This window comes from Zalophus californianus, chromosome 17 (assembly GCF_009762305.2).
Source record: "Zalophus californianus isolate mZalCal1 chromosome 17, mZalCal1.pri.v2, whole genome shotgun sequence".
Classification (NCBI taxonomy): domain Eukaryota; kingdom Metazoa; phylum Chordata; class Mammalia; order Carnivora; family Otariidae; genus Zalophus; species Zalophus californianus.
In genome coordinates this window covers 42,907,769-42,913,863 of record NC_045611.1, presented here as the reverse complement: position 1 = coordinate 42,913,863, position 6,095 = coordinate 42,907,769, and the positions used below count along the sequence as shown (strand labels likewise).

The 6,095-nt window shown below is 41.9% G+C and overlaps 1 pseudogene; it reads right to left on the bottom strand.

Moving 5' to 3' along the window:
• Positions 1-676: 676 nt before the first annotated feature.
• Positions 677-5,677, bottom strand: LOC113935428 (annotated as a pseudogene).
• Positions 5,678-6,095: the final 418 nt, after the last annotated feature.

Here is a 6,095-nt window from a genome sequence, read left to right as displayed (position 1 = left end):
ACAACAGGCAAAGTGGGACACCGTAGCCAATTAGATTGAAGGCAAATGCAGCTTAGCCACAATAGCAGGGTGAACGCACTGGACATAGGAGACACCCCTGAAGTGTCTGGGTGAACAGGGAACAGGTTCTGGTGAACAGGGAACACTGTATTACAGGGCACCAGAGAACTCCTACTTCATTAGCCCACTGAAATGGAGATGTGCAATATACCTGAGAGAATGTAAAGTAATGGTCATAAAGATACTTGGTGGATTTGAGAAAAGAGTGGAGGATCTCAGTAAGACCTTCACCAAAAAGATAGAAAATATAGGGCGCCTGGGTGGCTCAGATGGTTAAGCGTCTGCCTTCGGCTCAGGTCATGATCCCAGGGTCCTGGGATCGAGTCCCGCATCGGGCTCCCTGCTCCGTGGGAGCCTGCTTCTCCCTCTGCTTCTCTCTCTCCCCCCCCATCTCTCTCATGAATGAATAAATAAAATCTTAAAAAAAAAGATAGAAAATATAAAACAGAACCAATCAGAGATGAAGAACTCAATAACTGAAATTAATACACTAGAGGGACTCAGTAGTAGAGTAGAGGAAGCAGAAGAATGGATCAGTGAGCAGGAAGACAGAGTGATGGAAGGCAACCATGCTGAATAGCAAAAAAGAAAAAGAATAATAAAAAATGAGAACAGGTTAAGGGAACTCAATAACATTATCAAGTGTAATAATATTTGCATTATAGGCATCTAAGAAGGAGAAAAGAAAGAGAGGCAGAAAATGTATTTGAAAAAATAACAGCTGAAAATTTCCCAAATCTGGGGAAGGAAACAAACATCCAGATCCAGGAGACACAGAGAGCAACCAACAAAATCAACCCAAGGAGATCTACACCAAGACACTTTAATTTAAAAGTGGCAAAAAGTAGTGATAAAAAAAGGAATTTTAGAAAGGGCGCCTGGGTGGCCCAGTCGTTAAGCGTCTGCCTTTGGCTCAGGTCATGATCCCAGGGTCCTGGGATCGAGCCCTGCATTGGGCTCCCTGCTCTTTGGGAAGCCTGTTTCTCCCTCTCCCACCCCCCCTGCTGTGCTCCCTCTCTCGCTGTGTCTCTCTCTGTCAAAAAAATAAATAAAATCTTAAAAAAAAAAGGGAATTTTAAAAGCAGCTAAGGAAAGAAGACAGTTACATACAGGGGAAAGCCGATAAGGCTATCAGTGGATTTTTCAGCAGAATTTCTGCAGGCCAGAAAAAAGTGGCATGATATATTCAAAGTTCTGAAAGGAAAATCTGTAGCCAAGAATACTCTCCAGAAATGCTACCATTCAGAATAGGAGAGAGAGTTTCCCAGACAAACAACAAAAGTTAAAGGAGTTCATCACCACTAAAGGGATGTTACAAGAAATGTTAAATGGAATTCTTGAATTCTGATTTATTTATAAACAAACAAACAAACAAAATCAGTCAAGAAATTCATGAAATAAAAGGATGTAAATTATGCATTCATATACAAGAACACTGGGGAGAGTAAATATAGTGTTTTTAGAATGGGTTCAAACTTAAGTGACCATCAACTTAATATAGACTGTTATATGCATAATACAAACCCAATTATATACAAACCTAATGGTACACAAATCAAAAACCTGTAATAGATATGCAAAAAAATTAGAATTCCAAACACATCCCTAAAGAAAGTCATAAAAACACAAGGGAAGAGAGCAAGAGAAGAAAGAAACAGAGAAGAACTACAAACACAATCTTAAAACATGTAACAACGTGGTAAGAAGCACATACTTATCAGTAATAAATTTGAATGTCAATGGACTAAATGCTCCAATCCAAACATATAATGTGAACGGATGAAGCAAGACACATCTATATGCTGCCTATAAGAAACTCAATTCAGACCTAAAGACACAAGCACGTTGAAAGTGAAGGGATGGAGAAGCATTTACCACACTACTAAAAGTGAAAAGGAAACTGAAGTAGCAATACTTAGATCAGATAAAATAGACTTTAAAACAAAGACTGTGACAAGAGACAAAGAAGGACACTACATAATGATAAAGGGAACAATCCAACAAGAGAATATAACAATTGTAAATATTTATGCACCCAACATGGGAGCACCTAAATACATAAACCAAATATTGACAGACATAAAGGAAGAAACTGACAGTAGTACAATAATAGTAGAGGACTTTAACACCCACCTACATCAATAGATAGATCATGCAGACAGAAAAACAAGGAAACAGTGGCTTTGAATGACACACTGGGCCAGATGGATCTAACATATATTCATAATATTCCATCCAAAAACAGCAGAATACACCTGCTGAGGGCAGCTAACATAGACACCAGCTTTTTGCTGCGTTTTACTCTAAACTCCAAGCTCCTGCACCTTGGTGTGACTGTCCTTCTGGGACAAACCTCCACCAGCCCCAGGGTGGCAAGTCACCCCCCACCCACCCTGCAGTGGATGAGTGCGGGTCTGTACCATGCCACATCCCTAAAGATTGGAGTTTTGAAACACGGTGGGTCTGCCTAGGATAAAACACAAGTGCACTGCATTGCCAGGCAGCGGATAGCTGGCACACAGGCAGGGTGAAGGCAGGGATCTGAGGGATGCCTGGGACACATGAGGGGAGATTATTCCCTCTTCTGTGAGTGCTTCCAGGACAGCAGGGGTGGGAACTCCCCTCTCCAGGGACAAGGGATAGAGCTGGCACCATTTTTCCTCCTTACCCATCAACATGGACCGACTTCAATAAGCAGCACAGTGCCAACAGCGGATGCCTGAGCTGCTTACATCAAGGCCCACCCCACTGCACTTTGCAGGTGCTTCTTACTAGGGTAAGTGTGCCTGAGAACCAGAGCAGTGGGCCCTTCCCCCAGAAGACCAGCACAAACCCCCTGAAAGCACCAAGTCTACAGATCATAGAGTGCTGCAAAGCTTCAGCTCTAGTGGAAATAGCATCAGGCCTCTTTTAACAAGCAGACCAGAGCACACCTAGTTAAAACTCACCACACTCTGAACAAGGTCCAAACACTCCTACTGCACTCTAGGAGAAGCTCTTCAGAAGACTGACCTGAGGGAATGAGCAGCCAAAACACAGCAGCAGAGTGCACATAGCACACACCAGAAACACTTCCTGAAGCTCCAGGCCCTTGACAGCATATGATTTCTTAATAAAGCCATTACTCTCAGGAACAGGAAACATAACAGGCTTTTCTAACACAGAGAAGAAGACAGAGACCTAGACAAAATGCCAAGATGGAAGAATTCATCCCAAAAGAAAGAACAAGAAAAGGTCATGGCCAGGGATCTAATCAAAATGGATATAATTCGGGTGCCTGGGTGGCTCAGTCGTTAAGCATCTGCCTTCAGCTCAGGTCATGATCCCGGAGCCCTGGGATCGAGTCCCACATCGGGCTCCCTGCTCAGTGGGAAGCCTGCTTCTCCTTCTCCCACTCCCCCTGCTTGTGTTCCCTCTCTCGCTGTGTCTCTCTCTGTCAAATAAATAAATAAAATCTTTAAAAAAAATGGATACAATTCATATGCCTGATCCAGAATTTAAAACAACAATCATAAGGATGCTAGCTGGGTTTGAGAAAAGCATAGAAGACAGTAGAGAATCCCTTAACAGAGATAAAAGACCTAAAATCTAGTCAGGCTGAAATAAAAAATTCTGTAACCAACATGAAAAACTGACCGGATGTAATGATCACAAGGATGGAAGAAACAGAGGAATGAAAAAGTGATATAGAATATAAAATTATGGAAAATAATGAAGCTGAAAAGAAGAGGGAAAGAAAAATATTGGATCACAAATGTAGACTTAGGGAATTCAGTGATTCCATAAAGCATAATAACATTTGTATCATAGGACTCCAAGAAAAGAAGGAAAGGGGGCCAGAAGATTTATTTGAGGAAATTATAGTTGAAAGCTTCCCTAATCTGGGGAGGGAAGCAGACATCCAAAACCAGGAGGCACAGAGAACTCCCATCAAAATCAACAAAAGCAGGCCAACACAAGACATATCACAGTAAAATTTGCAAAATATAGAGAGTAAGAAAAAATATCCTATAGGGAGCAAGGGAAAAGAAATCCCTAACTTATAAGGGAAGACAAAAAGTTAGCAGCAGGTCTATCCACAGAAACTTGGCAGGCCAGAAGGAGTGGCATGATATATTCAATATGCTGAATGGGAAAAATATGCAGCCAAGAATATCCAGCAAGACTGTCATTTAGAATTGAAGGGGAGATACAGAATTACCCAAATGAAAACTAAAGGAGTTTGTGACCACTAAACCAGCCCTGCAAGAAATACTAAAGGGTACTCTTCAAATAGTAAAGAAAGACCAAAAGTGACAAACACTAGAAAGGAACAGAGAAAGTCTCCAGAAACAAAGACTTAACAAGTAATAAAATGGCACTAAATTCATGTCTATCAATAATCACTCAGAATGTAAATGGACTAAATGCTCCAATCAAAATACACAGGGTGTCAGAATGGATTAAAAAACAAGAGACATCTTGGGCGCCTGGGTGGCTCAGTTGGTTAAGCAACTGCCTTCAGCTCAGGTCATGATCCTGGAGTCCCTGGATCGAGTCCCGCATCGGGCTCCCACCTCAGCAGGGAGTCTGCTTCTCCCTCTGACCCTCCTGCCTCTCATGTGCTCTCTCTCTCTCTCATTCTCTCTGTCTCAAATAAATAAATAAAATCTTTAAAAAATAAAAATAAAAAATAAAAAAATAAAAAACAAGAGACATCTATATGCTGCCTACAACAGACTCATTTGAGACCTTAAGACATCTGCAGATAAAGTGAGGGGATGGAGAACCATTTATCATGTCAATGGACGTCAAAAGAAAACCGGAGTAGCCATATTTATATCAGACAAATTCGGTTTTATTTTTTTAAGATTTTATTTATTTATGTGACACACAGAGAGAGAGAGCACAAGCAGGGGGAGCGGCCGAGAGAGAGGGAGAAGCAGGCTCCCCTCCAAGCAGGGAGCCTGATGTGGGGCTTGATCCCAGGACTCTGGGATCATGACCTGAGCTGAAGGCCAGGTTCTGCACATGACCCAAAATTCCAAAGCTTGTGATGTCAGTAGCAGTGTGGGCACTGAACATGTGCATGAGCCCCGAAGCTGTTCTGTTGAGCTTTGCCATGTTCATCATTGCCTCCTGGTACGCCAACTTGACGTCTTCTTGGGTGACCACTAGTTTGATCTTATTCTGTTTTTCAGGAACGTACAGCCACAGCCATCTGTGTCCCCAGGGTCTTCATCAGCACAAGCACGTCCCCCAGCACCATGTTATCCAGCATGAGAAATTCACTGGGCTGGCAGACAGTTGTGGCCACTCCTCCCAGAACAATCCAGGGGTTTAACACCATCTGGCCACCAGTCACAGATGTTCCTGCCTCCTTTGCTGCATCTTTAAAACCCTGTATAATTAGGGGCATCACTTTATCCCTTTCCCTGTCGGTCATTTTATTACTGATTCCAAAGAGCATCAGCATATTGTCACATTGTGACCCCCATGGCATAGAGGTCACTGAAGACGTTGGCACATGCTATCCCGCCCATCACATAAGGGTCACCAATGATAGGATAGATGTAATCCGTGGTTTGAACCAGAGACCGCCACGCCTCAAAGGAATGACACAAGTATCCATTCCAGTGCCAAGCTAGAACTGATAGACGAATTCAGTAAAGTTGTCAGACACAAAATAAATGTACCGGAACCTGTTACATCCCTATACACCAATAATGAAGCAGCAGAAAGAGAAATCAAAGAATAAATCCCATTTACAATTGTGCCAAAAACCATAAGATACAGAGGAATAAACCTAACCAAAGAGGTAAAAGATCTGCACTCTGAAAACTATAAAACACCTATGAAAGAATTTGAAGATGACACAAAAAAATGGAAAAACATTCCATGTTCATGGATTGAAAGAACAAATATTGTTAAAATGTCTATACTAGCTAAAGGAATCTACCCATTTAATGCAATCCCTATCAAAATACTACCAGCATTTTTCACAGAGCTAGAACAATCCTAAAATTTGTATGAAACCACAAAAGACCCCAAATAGC